This window comes from Pleurodeles waltl, chromosome 2_1 (assembly GCF_031143425.1).
Source record: "Pleurodeles waltl isolate 20211129_DDA chromosome 2_1, aPleWal1.hap1.20221129, whole genome shotgun sequence".
Classification (NCBI taxonomy): Eukaryota; Metazoa; Chordata; class Amphibia; order Caudata; family Salamandridae; genus Pleurodeles; species Pleurodeles waltl.
In genome coordinates this window covers 17,123,014-17,147,359 of record NC_090438.1, presented here as the reverse complement: position 1 = coordinate 17,147,359, position 24,346 = coordinate 17,123,014, and the positions used below count along the sequence as shown (strand labels likewise).

The following is a 24,346-nucleotide window of genomic DNA, read 5'->3' as shown; positions in this document are numbered from 1 at the left end:
TAGTGACTCTACGATTAGAAGGGGACATTGTCCGCATTGTACACGCCATCTTTTGGGACCATGTGGTAAAATCATATGATGTTCTATTGGCTGAACAAGATTGGCCACCTGACTTTGTTCGCGACTGTCCGGTTGGGGAGGAGGTTATTACACCTTCCTTCTCACCACTTGTTCCGAGAGAACTAGCGGAGTCCTATAGTAAATCATGGGCTCTAGCACAAGCCCCCGCCCTATATAGAAATAATGTGGGGTGGGATAAACAATCACCTTATCATGTCATTCCGATAAAGGGCGAACCTCAGCCACAGCCGCAGTATCCTATTAAATTTGAGGCAAGGGCATCGGTTAGGAAAATTCTTACACAATTGGAGTACCAGGGTGTCATTGAGCCCTGTGTCTCGCCGATGAATAATCCCTTATTTCCGGTTGCTAAACCGGACCATTCATATAGGATAGTGGTGGATTACAGACATTTGAATAGTCATACACGCACATATGCAATACAGAATTCACATAGCGCAGCGCTTATGAATAATATAGTGCGTAAAAAATACAAAACAACATTGGATATCTCGAATGGATTTTTCTGCCAGAATATAGCGCCCGAAAGTCGGGACTATACCAGTTTCAGTGCGTTTGGCTCTCAGAAATTTTTTTGTCGTTTACCTCAGGGGTATAAAAATAGCCCAGGACTGTTTTCGGCTCGTGTGACTGAAATGCTACACGAGTTGGACCCTGAAGCATTATCATATGTTGATGATATATATTTGACAGACGATGAGATTCTGCAACATCTAAGGCGCGTATCGCACATTGTTGTGGGATTTGCTGATATTGGCTATAAATTTAATTTTAAGAAATCAAAGATTGCCTTCCTCAGCGTCATTTTCCTGGGATATGAGTTATCGAGTGAGGGCAAGAGCCTAGCACCACATTTTTTGGAGAAATGTGCTTTATTGCAGCCTCCTAATACGGTTCGGAAGCTTCAGTCATTGTTGGGGTTTCTGAATTTTGGCAGAACTTACATTCCTGATTATGCTACGCGTATAAAACCATTATACGAACTGATTCGCCCGAATTTTTAGAGTAGATTTTGGACGGTTGAGCATACACACATACTGCGAGAGTTACAGAATGATCTCTTAGCAGTTAAACACTTACACACACGGGACAATAAGACACATTTAGTCATCAGGGTGATACCTGGGGCTGTTGGGTTTACTTATGTCACCTTTAATGAGGGTGAGACAGTCCCGATAGCATACAAGTCCCACTTGTATTCTGCTGCAGAACAACGATTTGCACAGACTGAGAAAATACTCACTGCAGTACAGATGGCTGTGATCAAAGAACGACCGCTTGCCCAGGGCCAACGCATCATTGTCGTTTCCCCGATTCCGGCCTTGGAGGCTGTTACAAAAGCGAGTGTTCCCAATTCGAAAGCTTTACACCCGCGATGGATACAATGGGCTACGTCTTTGACAGCCACTGATGTAGATTACATATTTGACCCTAAACTGCAGACTCAAGAATTTCTTCAATATGAAATAGAGTACCCAGTTCCTGCTGGCACATTGCCTATTGACCAATATCAAGTGGTCATGTATACCGATGGCTCTGCGCAACCAGCGGTTGGGACTAAACAACAGTATTCTGCTGCATGTGCGGTAGTGAGCGGCACTATGGAGGGGGAAGTGTTCTGCCCCCGACATACTTATACTAAAACCTTGGGAGATTGCACGGCACAGCTGGCTAAGCTCAAAGCTCTTTTGTTAGCGTTGGAGCACGCAGATCCGGCGATTTTGACCTTGCTGGTCTGTGACTCCTACTACTGTGTTCAGTCTTTCAATGAATATCTGCACTATTGGAAGTTGAATGGGTTCAGAGATTCTAAAGGCAATACCATTAAACATAAATTGTTGTGGAGTAAGGATGCGGATCTGAAAGAAACGCTTCCTAAGGTCCATGTTGTGCATACACTTGTACACCAGCGCGTTGGAATACACGTTGCTGGGAATACTTTGGCTGATGAAGCTGCAAAGTCGGCAGTGGCTGTCGCCACTGTAGCCGCAGTGACTCGTTCGAGTTCCAAACCAGACACAGAGATTTCGGCTGCCATAAAAGCTACGGCTGATGGCACGCCATTTCCTAAAGGATTTCCTTCTAAATATAGTTACTGCTTGAGTGGTGCGCTAAATGCTGTTGTTAATATTCCAGGCATTGGTGTACGTGAAATACCCAATAAAATTGAGAGACCTCGATTAATTTCTGCAGCACATGAAGGGGTGGCATCTGCACATGCTGGTGTGGCTGCCACGATTTCACTTTTACAGGCTTGTTACTGGTGGCCTGGTCTCTATAAAGAGACAAAGTAGTATGTCCTTTGTTGTGACGTCTGTCAACAAATTAAAGCGTCGTCGGCTAGACGCCCGCAGCAGACGCCCCTTCTGATTTCAAACAAACCGTTACAGTGTGTGTACTTGGACCATTGTGGTCCGCTGACACCAGATAGTGCATACAAATATATATTGGTTGCTGTAGATTCGTGCTCCAGATTTGTGTGGGTATGGCCACAACGCTCGGCTCACGCTCGGACTGTTATTAAAGATTTGCGCATCTTTGTCGATACATTTGCAGTTGCGGCTTTTCATTCGGACCAGGGCCCTGCTTTCGCCTCTAAGGCATTCAGGGACACCATGGCTTTGTTGGGGGTCCAACTCCAATTCTCGTCTCCATTTCATCCCGAGGGAAATTCTGTCGTGGAGCGTTTAAATCGTGATTTAAAGCAATCCTTAACGGCCAGGGTTATAGGTACGGGTCGTAGTTGGCTAGCCCACCTGTATGGAGTACAGAGAGCACTTAATAACTTGCCTAGACGGTCACTGGGGGGTCGTACTTCATATGAGTGCCTGTTTGGAACACAAATGTATGTTCCTGATCTAGATTGTCCTGGTGTGGAGGCGGCAGATACGCCCTTTGACATAAATGATCGTGTCACTGTTTTGCAGGATTTACAACAATTCCGTGAAGATAACTCTTCTGCAAGTGCTGCCTCCTCAGGAATTAAGGATGAGCCTGTAACACCTACTGGTTGGATACCCAGGATTGGGGATCTAGTGCTTGAAAAGGTCGCAGTGAAGAAAGAATTTGGTCCATTCTTATCGAGCACCTGTCCCTGTGTTAGGGGTGAGCGGCACGAGAACTGTGATTTTACCGCCGCTGCAAGGGGCCAAAGGAAATCGCTTTGTTTCCATTGATAATGTCAAGTTACAACATGTGGCCGATTCTGCACAGCAGACCAAGAGGGACACCCAGTAGTTCCGGCATCCCTCTCACTACTGGGGAAGAAGTCACTCTGCAGGTGATTTACACCGATGCTGTTTCCTCTCCGAGCTTGGGGAGGGTGGAAGATGATCTTGCGATTGTTCCACAGACGACAATTAATATGGAATCTTTTGATCAAGTTGCTGTACGTTCTACTGATGTTTCTGAACATGTGGTTTATAGCGTGCCTAGGAGAGAGCCTCCATCTGCTTCTTTGTTCACAATTGCACCTTTTGCAAGAACTGCCTCTGGCTGCTTCAACGACGCTGATGAAGCAGTGTCCAGCTCTTCGTCATCGATGTCTTCTGTCCGAGGTCCACGTAAGCTGCTGAGTTGGCTTAAACGTACATATTTTGTTTTTCCTTGGAACTATTTGTGGCTTTTTATGGTTGTAATGACTCTTTTTTTATGGTTGGGGTTTGTAGTTACTTTTTTTCTAGTAATACATGGTCATTTTCTTCCTGATCGATCAGACATTGAGCATGTGGAGACTGTGTTGAGACCACATTTTTCGTCTCAAATGGTTCGAAGAGACTTGTCCAATGTGAACATTTCTGCAATACCAATTCCGGATGGGATTGTGTGGGATAAAGTAATGTTTGATATATATGGTCCCACTGAATTGATTCAAATACCGTATGTCCTCAAGTTATCAATGAATGATATTGTTATACCAGGCATTGTTTCTGATGATTGGGATGTGAAGACAGTACATTCTATGCTAACGGATTTGCAATATTATACTGTCTATGACGATGAAGATGCTTACCAATTTAGAGATAATAATGGTGACATGTTTTGCTACAACTATTATGGACACCACTTTATGCATAAAGCTAGTAGCCCTAAGTCCATATTTAATTATGTGCAATGGGAACATTGCTCGACTCCTCCACAAGGGAGTTCGAAAACGTATTATGATAAATTTGCATATTTTTCTGGGCATAATCAACGGGATGCTAAGTCTTACTATTTTAAAGTTACACCGTATTCTAATAAGCAACTGTTATTGACCGATACTAAATTATTGTATTCAAATTTGTTTGTATCTAAACTTTCGTCGAGCGGTATGAATACTGGTTTAAAACTGTTGACTTGAAAAGTGTTTGGGGTACAAAACATTGGCAAATGCAAGGCAGGGATACATTATTTAGAGCATGTCTTATCCCTGTACAGATGATTTTCCTCAATGACACAGTACAACAGACTAGCTGTTTGGGCTTGGCGACGATTAGAGAGTTGAATTTACCTAGTATCCCTGTCCCTTCCAAATTAAACAACTGGCAGCACTATGTGAATGCTACTTTTAGTGAATTTACGCATTGGGTCCAGAATGGTACGCTTAACACTTCATCGTTACATCCGGGCGGGTGGTTATTGTGGCCTGTAGACACTAATCAGTGTCATCAACGTTTTGTCACCTCTTCAGGGGGGTTCAGGACTAGTAGGGCAGACCCTCATTACATTTCACCAGAACATGCTGATATTATAACTACGTACAGCGTGGGGAAGCTTTGTCAACAATGGTTGAAGTACTCCACGCTGGATGCAGTTAAGTCACATCTCAAGTTACTGTCTAATGGTACTGATTTACAAGATTTTTTGTCGGGTCCCAAGGTGCCACGGAGGAAAAGGTTCTTATACGAAGTATATAATGAGATTTGGAAACTTTCACAACAGGCGGCTGCTGCCCGGTTGAGGCAGATTGATCAAGATAATCTGCTACAGGCTTTGTCTGTTGTTGATAATGGCATGCATACCCTTTCTGACCGTGTTTACACGATTGACAGCATTGTTTCCTCTGCTATTGACATTATTAAATCAGACATGTCTTCTTTATATCACGGGCAGAGTCAGACACAGTCCATCATGCAGCTGGGTTGGACTCTTCAGACCTTGAAGGCGGTCGCGTTCCATGGCAGCACATTTGTGCCAAGGAGATCTTTATCTCCTTTAATTTAACTCGTCAACAACAGTTGATGGCAAAGAAGAAAGCGACGTATGTTATGTTGAATATTGAGAAATTGGAAAAACTGCCTTTTACGGTGGCTGAGATTCCGTCAGCTGAATGGTTGATTCATGGGGTTATTAATTTGCCTATCTCCACTCTGCAATTTACTTCTTGTTTGAAGCACATTCCGGTCGGTAGATATGAACTATTGGGAGACAGTTACATACACGAGGTGTGGGAGCTTCCCTTTCAATACAGATGTGTTAATGGTTTGAGGGAGGTTTTTCTTAGCGGTAGCGAATGCGAAGCTTCTGTCAGCCATTCCATGGTTTGTAAACAGCTGTCCTTGCACGGGGTGTGTAACGCTTCGATTGCTAACTTAGCTTGTTATTTGAAGGGTGTTCCAGTCCCGGTTATTAAAAACACTTTCCAGGTGCTTTCTAACGGCAGTTACATTGTTCTTAACAGCGAACGCTGCTGTGGCATGCGTGCAGGAATAGTTTACGTTGTCAACAAGGCTGTTACGTGCTGCGGGAATGTGTTGTTTCCCCCCACTCAAATTAGGGAGGTAGCGGACATCTGGCCTCATATTGCTACTTCGAAGGTTGATTTCGACAAGTTGAGTCGGCTGAAAGCTTTATTGTTTCAAAAGCATGTGGCCATTACATCTGCTAGCGAGACCTACGCGCTTCAAGTGGCAAGGTCATCGGCGGAGATACAGTCCCTTTTGAATACTAACTTTCCAAGTCACTTCGGTGAACTTGTGAGACGTATATTTAATGCATCCAGCACTGCTGTTATTGCTCATTTTTTCAAAGCCGTTGGTGTTGGTTTCGCTCACACCTTCTCTTCCATATTCGGTTTGATACCTTCTGCTATACACTCTATTTTCTGAAGCATTTTTGGGGGTTTCCCAATTACTTTGGCTTTATTGGCTGGAGTCTTGCTATTGTTGCTATTTTTTCGCAATGGCTGTCCCGCCACGACGAGATCCTATATTGCTGCTCCCGTCAGCGCAGTTGTGTCGTGAACGCATGATGCAGCGTTTTGGAGCTACACTCCTGAGTCATTTGGAGTGTGACTGGTCTCTGTCATTCAGACCGGTTTTGGATTGTGTGCAACCCGTGTTTCGGTGCCTTTGGTGCTCGTTTGAACATGCACTGGCTTTCTGTCTCTCACTGCAGCGCTCTCCAGTGGTCGATCCTGATCTGTTGATGTTCCCGATTAGGGCTCATTCCCAGACTTGTGCACTACGATTGCGTTTGCTTCGTGAGGCGGTCTATGAGATTCCCTTCCTGGAGGAAGATGGTATTGTCTCTTCTATTGGCCCTGCACGGGGTGCCGCCCTGGATGGTTTTGGGGCTTTGGAACACACCTGCTCCATGGTACTTTGTGGCGTGGATCTTCCGATATTAACATATATCGAAGTGGAGGAGCTCCTACTATCTATTGCTTCTGTCTGACAATTGGATTTTTTTTTTCTTCGGCTAAATTGACACTATATTGAATTTAGCTTTATCGTCACATGTTTCCTAAATTTATGACTTTGTTGTCTTCTTACCTTGTCGAAATATATATTGTTTATATTTTGGGGCATGTTTTTATGTTATTGGAACCACTTGCTACCGCCAAGGGGAGGGTGTAGTGTGGTTAGTTTTACGTATATTTTGGCATTAGCTTCAGGCTTTAGGCCTTTCTGCACTTTGCCCTGAATGTATTTTATTCATTTGCTGACAGCTTAGAGCCTCTGTACACTTTGCTCTAAATGCTTTTTATTAGGCTTCGTACTGTTATTTTACAAAATGGCCAGTTCTACGGTGTTGTTTTTTATTCATATCACACTGTTTTGCCTACTTCAGCACTGGAGTTCTTCATAACATATTCACTCTGTGCTTTAGTCAAGGATACAGTCTGGTACATTGCCGATAGACGTGGTAGGAGTTTAGATTTGGCATTCCTGCGTAGGGACATTTTGTGATCACGATGACATGTTAGTTATAAAATAACTTCCTTGTCCTAATACATGCAAGAGGGAGATTCCGACCAGGGAACCACAACTAGACGCTGACTGCCTCGTTGCAGATGCTGAACCAGATCACAGGCCTTTGCTCAGGTATGAGGGCTTATGTCTCCCCTTTGATTCGGAAAGGCAAGCTAGAAGTTTAACATGCTGTGCTCTAAATAGAACAAGCAGAGGGAGAGTAGAAACTGATAGGCAATATGATAGCTTTGTTCTTATGTTTTACTCTCCTGGTGACTATTTCAATCCTACTATGTTGTATTGTTCTGGTTATTGCGGCTCACGCCTTAATATCTAAAATACAGTCGTTTTATTAAAACATTATATAAAACGTACAGGGAGTGCAGAATTATTAGGCAAATTAGTATTTTGACCACATCATCCTCTTTATGCATGTTGTCTTACTCCAAGCTGTATAGGCTCGAAAGCCTACTACCAATTAAGCATATTAGGTGATGTGCATCTCTGTAATGAGAAGGGGTGTGGTCTAATGACATCAACACCCTATATCAGGTGTGCATAATTATTAGGCAACTTCCTTTCCTTTGGCAAAATGGGTCAAAAGAAGGACTTGACAGGCTCAGAAAAGTCAAAAATAGTGAGATATCTTGCAGAGGGATGCAGCACTCTTAAAATTGCAAAGCTTCTGAAGCGTGATCATCGAACAATCAAGCGTTTCATTCAAAATAGTCAACAGGGTCGCAAGAAGCGTGTGGAAAAACCAAGGCGCAAAATACCTGCCCATGAACTGAGAAAAGTCAAGCGTGCAGCTGCCACAATGCCACTTGCCACCAGTTTGGCCATATTTCAGAGCTGCAACATCACTGGAGTGCCCAAAAGCACAAGGTGTGCAATACTCAGAGACATGGCCAAGGTAAGAAAGGCTGAAAGACGACCACCACAGAACAAGACACACAAGCTGAAACGTCAAGACTGGGCCAAGAAATATCTCAAGACTGATTTTTCTAAGGTTTTATGGACTGATGAAATGAGAGTGAGTCTTGATGGGCCAGATGGATGGGCCCGTGGCTGGATTGGTAAAGGGCAGAGAGCTCCAGTCCGACTCAGACGCCAGCAAGGTGGAGGTGGAGTACTGGTTTGGGCTGGTATCATCAAAGATGAGCTTGTGGGGCCTTTTCGGGTTGAGGATGGAGTCAAGCTCAACTCCCAGTCCTACTGCCAGTTCCTGGAAGACACCTTCTTCAAGCAGTGGTACAGGAAGAAGTCTGCATCCTTCAAGAAAAACATGATTTTCATGCAGGACAATGCTCCATCACACGCGTCCAAGTACTCCACAGCGTGGCTGGCAAGAAAGGGTATAAAAGAAGGAAATCTAATGACATGGCCTCCTTGTTCACCTGATCTGAACCCCATTGAGAACCTGTGGTCCATCATCAAATGTGAGATTTACAAGGAGGGAAAACAGTACACCTCTCTGAACAGTGTCTGGGAGGCTGTGGTTGCTGCTGCACGCAATGTTGATGGTGAACAGATCAAAACACTGACAGAATCCATGGATGGCAGGCTTTTGAGTGTCCTTGCAAAGAAAGGTGGCTATATTGGTCACTGATTTGTTTTTGTTTTGTTTTTGAATGTCAGAAATGTATATTTGTGAATGTTGAGATGTTATATTGGTTTCACTGGTAATAATAAATAATTGAAATTGGTATATATTTGTTTTTTGTTAAGTTGCCTAATAATTATGCACAGTAATAGTCACCTGCACACACAGATATCCCCCTAACATAGCTAAAACTAAAAACAAACTAAAAACTACTTCCAAAAATATTCAGCTTTGATATTAATGAGTTTTTTGGGTTCATTGAGAACATGGTTGTTGTTCAATAATAAAATTAATCCTCAAAAATACAACTTGCCTAATAATTCTGCACTCCCTGTATACTGTCTTTGTCATTTGTATATGAGACCATATTGTAAATGAGAGAGTTGGTTTGGATCTGAGTGACCACGACTTCCCTTGGAAGTTCCAAAGATGTCATGCGCTCGGCTGCCCAATCATCTCTTCCCCATGGGAGAAATGAGGCACTGCTAGTTAGCCGGAGCAAAAAACGGATTTAGGGTGACAGAGTTCTTTACACGTGGGTCAGACTCAGTCCCCCACACCGTTATCGATCCTGCTGCCTAGGAATCCAGTAGTCTTATTTAGGATAATGAGAGCCCACGCGACAGTCCTGTTTAGATTTACGAAATTGTTTGGTTTTCTCCAAATAAAACTTAATACATTGTTTGATGTCCATGGAGTGAAGCACCCTTTCAGACGGAGATGACCAATTTGGAAAGAAAGTCTCGAGGATCAGAGGTTCACTGATGTGAAAGTTCGACGGTGCTTTGGGAACAAATTTTGGGTTTGTGCAAAGTATTACTCTGTCGTGTTTAAATTGAAGGAAAGGCTCTTGGATGGTAAGAGCTTGGATCTCGCTGATACGTCTAGAAGAAGTAAGAGCCAGTAGGAGAGCAACCTTCCACGATAGGTATTTCAATTCTGCTTTGTGAATAAGTTCAAATGGATGCTTCATGAACGGTAATAGAACAGTATTGAGATGCTAGAAGGGTGGTGGAGGTCTTACTGGTGGAAAAACTCTAAAGAGTCCTTTCAGAAACTGTTTTATTAGCCTAGAGGACCATAAAGACGGAGATGTCGGAGAACGACTGAATCGAGATATGGCTGCCAGGTGCACACTAATGGATGCGTGAGCTCATCTTGAAGATTTACTTGTTCCTTCTGACACCATGAACAAAACCTTTTCCATTTCAGAGAGTATGTTTTGTTTGTGCTTTTTGCTCTGGCTTTTAAAAGTATTCTTCTACATTCTGGGTGAATATTTAAATAGGTAAACTCATTGTGTTCAGGAGACAGGCTGATCATTTTTGTGATTTGGGGTCTGGTTGCATGACCTGGCCGTCGTTCATCGTTAGGAGATCTTGTGAGACCTTCAGTGGAATGCGATGTTTCTCCGAGAGCAGTAGGAGTTCCGAGACCCAATGTTGGCGAGGCCAATTCGGGGCTATGAGGATCAGCCTGCAATCTACCCTCTTGATCTTTGTCAGCACTCTAGAAACCAGGGGAATAGGTGGAAAAGCATAAGCATATATTCTGCAATATGCCATTGAAAAGGCATTCCCCCACGATCCCGGGTGGCGATCCCAGCTTGCATAGAAGCAGCATTTTTTGTTTTGTGGTGTCGCAAAGAGATCCAGGTTTGGTTTTTCCCATTCCCTGAAGACATGGTCTAAGGCTCTTTCATTCAATTCCCATTCGTGACACAAGGATGTTAGTTTGCTGAGGGTGTTGCCCTCATCTTGTGAATCGGTGGTGGGGATGTAGCTGGAGCTTGAAGTCAGTCACTGGCGACGGCCTGTGTCTTTACCTTGATGTGCTCTTCCTCTAGGAGGGGGTCTAGCATAGGACGCTTGAGGTGGTTGCCTTTGGGAGTATTGTGTCCAAAACTGATGAGTTGAATAGGTGGGATAACAAAGGTTTTGAAAACTCCCCCTATATAATTGTACTCCTCGCCCTCTGGGGACATGAAAAGGCAATTTCTTAAATTGTAGGGTCCAGAGTGATCTGGTGGTGTCTGTGTCAGTCTTAATCGTTTGCAGGGCTTCGTCAAAGTGTTTGCCAAAGAGGGCCTATCCATCGAATGGAAGGTCCAATATCTTATTCTGCATCTCCGGGTGGGAGGTAGTGGCTTTAAGTCAGCCTTGCCTACGTAGCACCGCACCACCTGCTAGTCATGTGAAAGCTGTGGTAGCAATACCCATTGCGCAGTCAATTATCTCTACTGAGGTGTGTTATCCTTCCAGCAAGATCTTCTTTGCTTCCACCTTCGACTCTTCTGGAAGCAGGTCCAAATATAGAGCGATGTCAGCCCATAACTGCCTATCATATCTGCCCAAAACAGCTAAGGAATTCGCTGCTCTCACTGTAAGCCCAGACATGGCGGAAAACCTCTTTCAAATGTTATCTAGCCTCCTTCCTTCTTTGTCTGGAGGTGCTGTAATAGGTGCTGATGGATTCTTTGAACGTCTCTGTGCCGCCTGAGTTATTAAGGAGTCTGGTTTCGGATTCCCAGTTAGGCAGGCTGGAGCATTTTCTGGGGCTTTATACTTTTTGTCTAATCTTGATAAGACAGCAGTGACAGTAGCTGGGTTCTTCATCACTTTTAGACCTTCCTCCCAAATGTAATTTACTATGGGCATAGATTGCACATTTCTCTGAAAGGGCTCCTTGAAGTCCTAGAGGAAGCAGTCAATTTGTTTAGATGGCATTAGCAGCACAAATATTTTTGCTGCTCTTTCCAGCAGATTATGGAAAACCCCTGTGTCTTCTGGGAGTGAATCTACAGGAGTAGGTGATGGAGATGACGGAGTTGGCATTATGTAGTTGACCTGTTCTGATTGTGTGTCCTGGAGCTCCCCTTCTTCCCTTTCATCTTCTGAGGAGTCTGTAACCTGTACAAAAGCTCTCCGAGGGGTACCTCTCACTGATCTTGGCAAAGGCATAGTCCTTGGCACTGGTTTGGAGGGATGAGGTAGGGTTGGAAGAGATTCCTCCTGTGGTGTTGACGGAAATCTTTTTATAGTCCGGCAACATAAGTTGGTGATCCGTGATAAGGGAAGTTGGAACACACACTATATCTTTTGGTACACTTCCCTGGTCCCTGTGAGGAGAATAATATTGTTTGTCATAATGTTGGCTATATTCGTCTTCGTCCTCTGGATATTTGACTTGAAGCTGTGAAGGACTATAAGCCGCTCCAAATGGTCCATCATCATCCAAATCCTCATCCAATAGATGGGCCGGGAGTAAGGCAGTGACTTTACTTGGAGACGTGGTATGTGGCGACAGGTGTTTTTTCCTATTTGAATCCTTGATTTTTCTCATCCGACGGTGAGGCCGTTGATGAAGTCGTCTCCATATGTGAGGATCCACCTCTGGTCCTTGTTGACTATGTCGTCATTGGTAGAATGGTCCTCGATGGTAGTGTCGTTGATGGCGTTGACAATGACAACTTTATTTTCAGCGTCAATGGTCTGCTCTTAGATACTGTTGACGTGGACATCATCGACGAGGGAGATGCAATGGTCGACAGGCTGGATACAGTGGATGTTGTCGTCGCTGATACTGGCGTAGTATAAGTCTTCGCCGACAATGGCGTCGCGACGACGACCTCGTAGATGGTGGAGTCGTCAGCGGTATGTCACTTGAAGGAGCTGAAGAAGGCTTTTTAAAAGTAGTAATTACCTTCGGAGGAGGTGTGGACGGTTCTGAAGAAGGTTTATAAACCTTCTTTGAAGTAGAAGGCCGGTGTTTTGATTTTTCTGAGGGAGATTTTCCTTTGTGAGGTGATGTTGATAAGCTTCGGCATTTACCAGACCCTGTGAGGTCTAATTCAAATCTTTAGATGGCTGTTCTGAACCCCTTTCTGAATGAGGTGATCTTTGTCTTTTCTGAGACTTTTTTTGAACACCATGAAGACTCATCACTGTCTGAATCTCAGACAGGGTTTTTACTTGTTTTCAATTTCTGGAGCCAAATAAGCAGTCTTCCCTCTCTATCCTTTAGAATTTTAGAAGAAAGGGTACAACATACCTTACATTCTTTTGCAGATTGATCAGGATAGAGGTAATATATATAAGCCCTCATTACAACTCTGGCGGTTGGCGGAGAAGCAGCGGTCCAACCGCCAACAGGCTGGCAGTAAAAATTTTGGAATTATGACCATGGCGGTTACCGCCATGGTCATCCGCCACTTCTCCGATCCGACCGCTGGGCTGGAGACCTGGGTCTCCAGCCCGGCGGTCGTCACAATACCGCCGGTGGTATCATGACCAGGCTGAAATCCATGGCAGTGAGCACTATCAGTGCCAGGGAATTCCTTCCCTGGCACTGAATTCCTTCCCTGGCACTGATAGGGGTCTCCCCAACCCCCCACCCCCAACCCGAGTTCTTACCCTACACCCCCCACCACCACCCCTGCCATCCCCAAAGGTGGCAGAACCCCCCTCCCCACCCCTACATCACCAACATTACATTACACATTCACACCCGACACGCACGCAGGCACCACCAACACACATACCTGCACACACACCAACATACATGCCAACAGCCACACACACAGTCATACGCACACACCCACATTCAGACATACACGCACACATCCATACAGACAGACACGCACTCATTTCCAAACACACAACACCCCTGCATGCATACACGCACTCACATACCACCTCTACATACACACACGCACACCCCCATGCACACACACAACACCCCCCCACCCCCCTCCCCTAACGGACGATCAACTTACCTGGCCCATTGATCCTCCGGGAGGGGACGGGATCCATGGGGGCTGCTCCGCCGCCACCACACCGTCAACAGAACACCGCCACGCTAATTACAGAACGTGATTCGGTGGGCGGTGTTCTGTTGATGTGGCGGTGGAGGTGGAGCAACCTCCACTTCCCCGCCGCCCGTCAGTATGGATGCTGGCGGCTCTCCGTCCGGAAAAGGACAGAGGGCTGCCAGCAGTCATAATACGCCGAGCGGAAAACCGCCATCACTGGCGGTCTTCAGCACGGTGGTCCCTCGGCGGTCTTGTCAAAAGACCGCCGAGGTCGAAATGATCCCCATTGTCTTTATGTGGGTCTTCAGAATTAAGTATTTTCTTCCCACATGTACTGCATGCTCTGTAGAGACCTTTTTTCTCCGTGTCAGACATTCTTGAGGATATTGTCAGTCCAGAGGTATTCTGAGTGTGAAAACCAACACTCTTGGACAATAAGAAAGCAAGTTGTGATGATAAATCTAATCCTGGAAAAGAAAGAGCAGAGCTCAGTGGAGACTCCCTAGCACGACGTGCGGTAGAAAATCTGAGGTACTGGAGCTTCTTTCAGGAGGGTTCTAGAGGGTGGGATCACCTGATTGGTGGACTCTGCAGTTTGGTCCTTTTTTACATAACGACTTGGAGAGGTTACTTAACAGTAAGGTAATAGGCCTTTTTTTATTATTATGTCTAGGGGGACATTTTATTTTCTAAGGTACCGGGGTCTCCCATCTCAACGACGGGGAATGATTCAAGCATGTGAATCTAGTTCCAATACTGGAGTAACAGCTCATTCCACCATCTTTCAGATCCTGGCGTCTTCAAGCACCCCTCTTCCAGACCCTGCTGGGTCCTAGCACCAATCTGCTTACTGGCTTCTACTACCGTCTCATAAATCCTGGTGTCTCCTCCCACTTCTCTCACAGACCTTGCTGTCTCCTACAACCCTCTCCTAGACAGTGCTGTCTTTAAGCACACCTCTGCAGACCACAGAGAGCCTCCAGCCACCATCTCCCAGATATTGGTGTCTACTAGCATGCCTCTCTTAGACCCCAGGGTCTTACAGCACCTATATACTAGACCTCTGTGTGTCCAAGCACCCCTCTTCCAAACCTTGCTGGCTCCTTGCATACTTACACAGACAGACTCCTACCACCCTCTCTTGGATATTGGTGTTTCCTAGCACCCACTTCCCACATCATGTTGTCTCATAACACCGATCTGAAGACACTGGTGCTTTTTAAGTACCCCTCTCAGAGTTCCCTGGGTTTTCCATCACCCCTCTTCCAGACCTAGCTGGCTCCTGGTGCCCTTCTGCAGACACCATCTACCACCCTTCACAGATCTTGGTGTCTTCTAGCAGTCCTCTTGCAAACCTTGCTGGCTTCTCCAACGCTCTGCAGACTTCAGAACAGCTCATACCACCATCTGTCAGACACTGGTGTTTCTTAGCACCCATTCGCAGACACCAGCTACCGTCCTTTCTCAGACCTTGCGGATGTCCGCACTCTTCTGCAGACTCCTCTTATCACCATCTGCCAGACTGGTGACTCCTGGCACCCCTCTTACAGACCCAGCAGGCCTCTAGCAAGCATCTGCAAACTCCAGACTGTTTCATGCTACAATCTCCCCTGCACTGGTGTCTCCAGCACTGCCTACCATCCTTTCACAGATATTGGTGTCTTCTAGCAGTCCTCTTGCAAAGCTTTCTGGCTTCTATACCACTTTGCAGACTTCAGAATAGCTCATACCACCATCTGTCAGATCCTGGTGTCTTCAAGCACCTCTCTTCCAGAGCATGCTGGCTCCTATCACCTTCATGCAGACTGGCTTTGACTACCGTCTCAGGCATGAGTGTCCCCCCCACCTCTCTGACAGAACGTGCTGTCTCTTAGCACTCTCTTTCTTTCTCTCTCTCTCTCTCTCTATATATATATATATATATATATATATATATATATATATATATATATATATATATATATATATATAGACTATAGACACTGACAGTCCCCAATCATCATCTCCCAGACCCTGGTGTCTCCTAGCAGTCCTCTCCCTGACCTCAGTGTCTTCTAGCACCCATCTAATAGATCTCGGGGACTCCAAGCATGCCTCTTCCAGACCCTGCTGGCTCCTTGTACCCTTACGCAGACAGGCACCCTCTCTTGGACACTGGTGTCACCTAACACCCCCTTCTCAAACCTTGGTATCTGCTAACACACCTCTGAAGACCCTGATGTCTCCTTTTACCCCTCTCAGTGCTGCTGGAGTCATCTATCACCCCTCTTCCAGACCCGATTGTTTGCAGCCACCATCTCCCAGAGCCTATTGTCTCACAGTACCTCTTTCTCAGGTCTATGTCATCTAGGCCCCTTCTTCCAGACCTTGTGGGCTCTGGCACCTTTCCGCAGACTGGCTAGTACCACCTTCTCCTAGGACGCTGGTGTCGCCTAGCACCACTGAACTAGGCTGTGGTGTCTCTTGGCACCCTCTGCTGTCTCTTAACCTTCCTCTCGCAGAGGCTGCTGTCTACTAGCCTCCCTCTCACAGATTTTGCTACCACCACTCTGCAGTCACTAGAACCCATCTCACAGAGGCTGCTGTCTCCTAGCCTCCCTTACCCAGATCTTGGGGTGTGCTAGCACCACTCTGCAGTCACTAGAACCCCTCTTACAGAGGCTGCCGTATCCTAGCCTTCCTCTCCCAGATCTTGGGGTGTGCTAGCACCCTCTGCTGTCACTAGAACCCCTCTCACAGAGGCTGCTGTCTCCTAGCCTCCCTCTTCCGGATCTCAGCATCCCCTGCATAGCGCCTGGTGTACCCTGGGTGTCCCCCTGTATTCTGTATTCCTGCTCATGCTGGCCTTGGCGGCTCCCAGCCGTTCTCAGCGCCGAGAAGGCCCTGCCACCAGGCCACAGCGCTATGCACTCTAGGGTATGAAGTGCTCGCCGCAGGGTTGTGCCCCGGGTGAGGTGGGTGTCAGGGTTGGCACACCCCAGGCGCTGCAGTATTTCAGGGGTGTTTGCTCTCAGGGTCACCCCCCCACAGCTCACAGTGGCGGGCGCGGCGCCTCAAGGCGCTGGCAGTCTTACCTGTGCCGACGGCCCCGGGTGCGGTGGGGGCTCACCTCGCGGGGGGGGGGGCGGTGGAGGGGAGCCGCAGCAGGCCCTCCCGGCGCCGCAGACACAAAGGGCCGCCGCCGCCTGTGCTGACGCTGCCCCCGGAGCCCCGGAAGCGCCTCGAGGCCCGGGGCGGGAGGAGCTGAGCTGGGGCCCGGGGCGATAGTGAAGTGCTCACCGTGAAGCAGACCCGGGCAGCGCAGCCTCAGAGCCCCCCCAAGCCCTCCCTTCCTCTCTGGCCGGAGGAAGCGCCTAGAAACCGCAGAGTGTGCAGAACACTCGGCGCCTCCCGTCAGGCTGCGGCTCTGCAGACACTGGTAAAGGCCCCCTCCCGCTGCCTCTCTGTTCCTCAGCAGATGCCCCCCTTCCCCTCCTCCCCCCGGGACGAAGCGCCTAGAAGGCGCAGTCTCTCAAAAGCCCCCGCCCCGCAGGAAGCGCCTAGAAACCACACACAGTGTCCCTGAGAAGCCCCCCCCCCACCCGAGAAAGCGCATGGAAGACACAGACATTGCCCCTCAGAAGCCCCCTCCCCTCCTCCTCTAAGGAAGCGCCGAGAAACCACAGTGTCCCTCAGAAGCCCCTCTCCCCCGGAAAGATCGCCTGCAACCAGCAGACAGTGTCCCCCAGAAGCCCCCACCCCCGGAGAAAGCGCCTAGAACCTGTGGACAGTGTCCTTCTGAAGGCACCCGTCTACCCTCGCCGACCCCCACAATCTGCGCCTCCTGGTTGGTTAGAGCAGGAGGGCCCCTGGTACAGACCCTGATGGTTGCAGGAGGGTCCTTAGTAAGGGCCCCTGATGACAGGAGGAGGGCCCCGGTACAGACCCTGATGGGAGGAGGAGGCCCCCTGGTACAGACCCTGGTGAGAATAAATGGACCTCTGGTACAAACCCTGATGAGAAGAGGAGGGCCTTTGGTACAGATGAACAAGTTACTTACCTTCGGTAACAAGGTATCTGGTAGAGACTCTATCTAGCTGCAGATTCCTTACCTTAGAATTTCCTGGCGTCAGCTTTGAATCCGAAGTTTTTTCTGAGCAGTACCCTGCGCGCGCGCCGTCGGGTGGCCTCATTCGGATCCGCGTGGTCGACCAGCTCCGTGTTCGTCGTCAGCCTCGTTGGAGCTGTCTATGACGCCACGGTTGTCTATATAGACGCCGTCTCGGCGTGCGTTCGTCAGTTCTTTTCCACAACTTCCCATGTCAGAAGCGCAGAGTCATGGAAGAACCAACTATCATGTATTTCACCTCTTTAACTGTTTGGAGTAAAACATTCTTTCATCCCTTTAAGAAAGGCAAAAAGATGCCAAGATCAAAAATATACATATGTACACATAAATACATATATACAAATATATACATATCTACATGAGAAAAATTTCCCCAGAGAGGGGAGGCTTGGGCGGGTGTAAGGAATCTGCAGCTAGATAGAGTCTCTACCAGATACCTCGTTACCGAAGGTAAGTAACTTGTTCATCTGATAGAGACTTCTAGATGCAGCTTCCTTACCTTAGAATAGATACCCAAGCTATAACCCATGGCGGTGGGTCTGCAGGAGATTTTTACACAAGAAAGTCTTGCAAAACAGACCGGGCAGAATGCCCCTCTCTCCTCACCTGACTATCTAGGCAGTAGTGTTTTGCGAACATGTGCAAAGAAGCCCACGTTGCAGCCTGACAAATGTCCACCACTGGTACGCCATGTGCTAACGCAGTGGTAGCAGCTTTTCCCCTAATGGAATGAGCTCTCAAGCCCTCGGGAGGCTGCTTCTTCGCCAAAGCGTAGCATATTTTTATACAGAGAACGACCCATCGCGAAATGGATCGTTTCTGCACTGCCCGACCCTTCTTTGCACCAACGTACCCCACAAAGAGTTGGTTGTCCACCCGGAACTCTTTAGTGCGGTCAAGGTAGAACGATAATGCTCTTTTTGGGTCCAGCCGATGGGGACGCTCCTCTTCCTTAGAGGGATGTGGTGGTGCAAAGAAGGTGGGTAGGGTGATATTTTGACCCAGATGGAAAGGGGTCACCACCTTGGGGAGGAAAGAGGCACGAGTTCTGAGAACCACTTTTTCAGGAAAGATTGTGAGATACGGCGGTTTTTATGACAAAGCCTGTAACTTACTAACACTTCAGGCAGATGTAATTGCCACCAAAAAATGCTCTCTTAATAGTAAGCAGCAGAAAAGGACAGTTATGCAAGAGCTCGAAGGGAGCACACATAAGGAAGGTAGGAACCAAATTAAGATCCCACTGGGGCATAACGAAAGGCACAGGCGGGAATAGATGTACAAGCCCTTTCAAAAACCTCTGTACTATAGGTGATTTAAACAGAGATGGTTGATCGGGCAACTGAAGAAAAGCCGATAAGGCTGCAAGATAGCCCTTGAGAGTCCCCAAGGAGGAACCCTGCTGGGCTAGAGACAAAATAAACAAAAGGATGTTAGACAGAGAAGAAGAAAGAGGATCAATAGACCTCTGTGAACAATACGAAACAAAACGTTTCCAACGGCAGGCGTAGATCGACTTAGTAGAGGGACGCCTGGCTGCCAGAATGACATCAAAGACCTCGGGAGGGAGGTCATAAACCATCAACTGTCGCCGCTCAATCTCCACGCATGAAGGCGCAGAGTTGACAGGTTCGGGTGGAGAACCTTCCCCTGCTGCTGTGACAGAAGATCCTCCTGAAGAGGCAGCCTGATTGGAGGGCCGATGCTCATTTTGAGAAGCTCTGGATACCAAACTCTCCGTGCCCAATCCGGAGCCACTAGGATTACTTGGGCCCGGTCGTTCTTGATTTTCTTGAGAACTCTGGGCAGAAGTGGCATAGGTGGAAAGGCGTACAGGAAGCCTGAACTCCACTCGCAACAAAAAGCATCTCCTAGCGATAGCCCCCTTGGAAACTCCAACTCGCAAAACTGCTGACATTGCGCGTTCTCTACGGAGGCGAACAGATCTAACCAAGGCTCTCCCCACCGCTGAAAGAGTCCTTGCGCCACCTCCGGATGGAGACACCATTCGTGATCCTCTAAGCATTTTCGGCTGAGTTTGTCTGCTCTGGTGTTCAGAGAACCTGCCAGGTGTTGAACCACCAGGGTCATGCCCTGCTGTTCCAGCCATGTCCAGAGACGTAAAGCCTCTTGACAAAGGGTCCACGACCCCACACCGCCCTGCTTGTTGCAGTACCACATTGCGGTAGTGTTGTCTGTGAACACCTGCACCACCTTCCCTTTCACAACAGGAAGAAATGCTTTTAATGCTAGCCGGATCGCCCGAAGCTCCAACAAGTTGATGTGGAGCCCGGATTCCGCCGGAGACCAGTGACCTCTGATCTCCACCTCCCCCAGATGGCTGCCCCATTCCAGAAGTGACGCATCCGTCACTACCGTTAGATCTGGTTGGGGAAGGGAGAGGGGTCTGCCCTTGACCCACTCGCAGTTCACTAACCACCACTGCAGATCTTTTGCAGTCCCCTCCGAGATCTGAACCACGTTGGTAAGATTTCCCTGATGCTGTGCCCATTGGAACTTCAGGTCCCACTGCAGAGCCCTCATGAGCCATCTGGCATGCTTGACCAACAGGATGCAGGAAGCCATGAGTCCCAGCAGCCTCAGAGTCTGTCTCACCGAGATCCAGGATAGAGGCCAAAACATCGGAATCATAACCTGAATATCCTGAACCCGCTGATCGGGAGGATAAGCCCGATACTGCACTGTGTCCAGAAAAGCGCCGATGAAAGTGAGCTTCTGAGAGGGAGTCAGGTGTGACTTCGGCACATTTATAGTAAACCCCAGCGAATGCAAGAGGTCCGCCGTTGTCTGGAGGTGGGTGACGAGAGCCTTGGGCATAGGAGCCTTCAACAGCCAATCGTCTAGGTAGGGGAAGACTGAGATCCCTGACCTGCGCAAATGAGCTGCCACCACCGCCATCACCTTTGTGAACACCCGAGGGGCACTGGTGAGACCGAAAGGAAGCACAGTAAACTGAAAGTGCTCATGGCCCACCTTGAACCGCAGGTAACGCCTGTGGGCTGGCAGGATAGGAATATGGAAATATGCATCCTGCAAATCCAACGCTACCATCCAGTCTCCTTGGTCTAGGGCAGACAAAACATGAGCAAGAGTGAGCATCTTGAATATCTCCTTCTTGAGGAAGAGATTGACGTCCCTTAAATCCAAGATAGGGCGAAGGCCTTTGTTCTTTTTGGGAATCAGAAAGTAGCGGGAATAACAACCACTGCCTACCTCAGATATCGGGACTCTTTCTATGGCTCCCTTGGCCAAGAGAGCTATAACTTCCTCGCGGAGCAAAGATGGATGGTCCTCCATCAGCCATTCCTTTGTCGGAGGGATAGAAGAAGGGGAATGACTGGAAGGGAAGGGAGTAGCCCTTCCGTATGATCTGCAGGACCCACTTGTCCGTGGTGATGGAAAGCCAGTGAGGGAGATGAAAACGAATCCTCCCTCCAACTGGACAGACATGACCCCGCAAAACCACACTAGGAGGGCTTGGGCGCAGTGGAGGGGGGCTGTGTGGCGGCCGACCTCTGGCCAGACCCTCTGGGTCTGATGGTACCAGGACCACATCCTCTTCCAGGATGCTGTGAAGCCTGAGGATGGTGGCTAAACTGTGGCTGGCATGGTACCACACCCCTTCCAAAGCCTCAAAAGGGGCGAAAGACAGACTGCTGTCGTGCCGGCGCTGAAAGGCCCAAGGATCTGGCCGTGGCTCGAGAATCCTTGAACCTTTCAAGCACAGAGTCTGCATTTTCGCCAAAAAGGCGAGAGCCATCAAAGGGCATGTCAATCAAGCTAGACTGGACATCCCCTGAAAAACCAGTAGAACGTAGCCAGGCGTGGCGACGTAGGGCCACTGACGATGAAATCGCTCTGCCCAGCGAGTCGGTCATGTCCTAGCCACACCGGATCGTAAACTTGGCTGTATCTCTCCCATCCTTGACAGCCTGGGTGAGAGTGTCCTGTACGCCCTCCGGGACCTGGGGCAGCACTTGCGCCACCGTATCCCATAAAGTATGGGAATAACAGCCCAATAGGCAAGAGGTGTTTACGGACCTCAATGCCAGGCTGGTGGAAGAAAACATCTTCTTCCCAAGCTGATCCAGCCTCTTGGATTCCCTATCCGGGGGAGCGGAAGGGAAGGCACCACGGGAAGTAGAGGCTTGGACAAGCAAGCTCTCAGGAGTGGGGTGTTGAGTCAGGAAACTAGGGTCGCTGGGAGCGGGTCTATGGCGGCGGCCCACCGTCCTATTCACAGGAGCCCCTGTGCTGGGTATGGACCACGTACCCAGAAGGACGTCTGTAAGAGCCTCATTGAAGGGCAACAACGGCTCCGATGTTGACACCCCCGGCTGAAGCACTTCTGTCAGGATATTTGTCCTGACTGGCACCGTAGGCAAATAGCGAAAGAAGCACCCTCCTCCGTAGCCACATTAGGAGGAGAGAGCATACCAGTATCTGGAGACGTGTCCAGTCCACTGTCCTCCCCTAGATCCTCATACCAGTCCTGTTGCAATCCAGATTCTAAAGGGTCCTCAGACCCCTCCCATTCCTCTCCTGCGTCTGGATGTTCCAAATAATGCTCAGACAATGATCTGGGCCGAACTGGCTCAGTCGAAGTTGGAGTCGACGGCGTACGACGTCGCTCCGGCTCCGGATCAGCCGGAATAAGGATGGGGCTGCCACCAGTGGGCGCCGGCGGCGGAATCGTCGATGTCGGACCCAGCGCCGAAGGAGGCCGACTGTGAGAGACCGGTGCCGGTCCGGATCCAGTATCGGATCCTGGGGTCCCCAACAGCACCAAAGCCGCCGGCATCGAATCAGAAGGGGCCCCGGCTGACCCCACGGGGCCCAAAGACCCACCCGAGCGTTGACAAACTGTCGAAGCAGGGTAGTTCTTTCCAAAACTGCGCTTAACCGGCACGGGAGGAAAAGAACTGACGTACGCGCGCCGAGATGGCGTCTATATAGACAACCGCGATGTCATAGACGGCTCCAACAACGCTGACGACGCATGCGGATCCGAACGACGGCGCGCGTGCAGGGTACTGCTCAGAAAAAACTCCGGATTCGGAGCTGACGCCAGGGAATTCTAAGGTAAGGAAGCTGCAGGTAGAAGTCTCTATCAGATGCTGATGAGAAGAGGAGGGCCCCTGGTACAGGACCCTGATGAGAGAAGGAGGGCCCCTGGTACAGGTCCCTAATGAGAGGCGGGTAAGGGCCCCTGGTACAGGTCCCTAATGAGAGGCGGGTGATGAGACGGGGAGGGCCCCTGGAGCAAGGTCCTGATGAGAGAAAGGCCCCTGGTGCAGACCCAGATGATAGGAGGAGGGACCCTGGTAAAAGGAGGAGGGGCCCTTGTAGAGACACTGATGAGTGGAGGAGGGACCCTTGAGCAGGGCCCTGATGAGAGGGGGAGGGCCCCTGGTTCAGACACTGATAAGAGGAGGAGGGCATCTGGTACTGGACCCTGATGAGAGGAAGAGGGCCTCTGGAGCAGGACCCTGATTAGCCATCTGAGAGGTCTGTGGTCAGTTTGAACGGTTAAGTGAGTACCAAATAAGTATGGTCTCATCTTTTTTCAGGGACCAAACCACAGCAAAGGCCTCCCTCTCAATGGCACTCCAACGCTGCTCCTTGGGGAGTAACCTCCTGCTAATGAAAGCAACAGACTTGTCAAGGGCATCATCATTGGTTTGGGACAGGACTGCTCCTATCCCTGTCTGCACAATGAATTGCTTAAAATAATCTAGGGCTTTCAGAACTGGTGCTGAGCACATACATTCTTTTAGGATGTCAAAGTCCAGTTTACATTTTTGGGCATCTTCTTGGAGGTCAGTTCTGTGAGGGAAGTCACAATTGATCCATACCCCTTCACAAACCTCTTGTAATACCCAGTCAAGACAAGGAATGTCCTGACTTGAGTCTGGGTTTTTGGAGGTTCCCAGTCCAGATAGGCTGGATCTTCGGCTGTAAGAGTTGCACTTAGCCTCCACCTACAAGGTGGCCCAAGTATACAACTGTGCCCTGCCCTATTTGGCACTTTGATGCTTTAATAGTGAGGCTTGCTGATTGCAAGGCCTGCAAAACCTTCTCCAGGTGGATCAGGTGATCCTGCCAGCTGGAGGTAAAGACAGCAATATAATCTAGATATGCTGCACTAAAGGACTCCAGGCCAGCAAGGACTTGATTTACCAACCTTTGGAAGGTGGCAGGGGCATTCTTTAAACCAAAGGGCATAACATTAAACTGATAATGCCTATCAGGTGTACAGAATGCTTTCTTTTCTTTTGCTCCAGATGCCATCCTAATTTGCTAGTACCCAGTACTTAAGAATTTGGCTGCACCTACCTTGTCAATTAATTCGTCTGCTCTGAGTATAGGGTGTGCATCTATCTTAGTGACACAGCTGAAACTCCATAGTCCACGCAGAACCTCATTTCTCTCTTGCCATCTTTGGTATGAGGTTTGGGAACTAAGACCACTGGGCTAGCCCAGGGACTGTCAGAGTGCTCAATTACCCCTAACTCCAGCATCTTGTGGACTTCCACTTTGGTGCTCTC

At 48.5% G+C, this 24,346-nt stretch overlaps 1 protein-coding gene across 1 annotated transcript in view; it reads right to left on the bottom strand.

Moving 5' to 3' along the window:
• The window catches only part of LOC138260407 (zinc finger and SCAN domain-containing protein 31-like), a 120,194-nt gene extending 103,108 nt beyond the window's left edge, over window positions 1-17,086 (bottom strand). Inside the window, exon 1 of the mRNA XM_069208856.1 lies at window positions 16,744-17,086. The gene's annotated coding sequence lies outside the window, so the exon portion shown is untranslated. The remainder of the gene's footprint in view (window positions 1-16,743) is intronic.
• Between the last annotated feature and the right edge of the window lie 7,260 nt (window positions 17,087-24,346).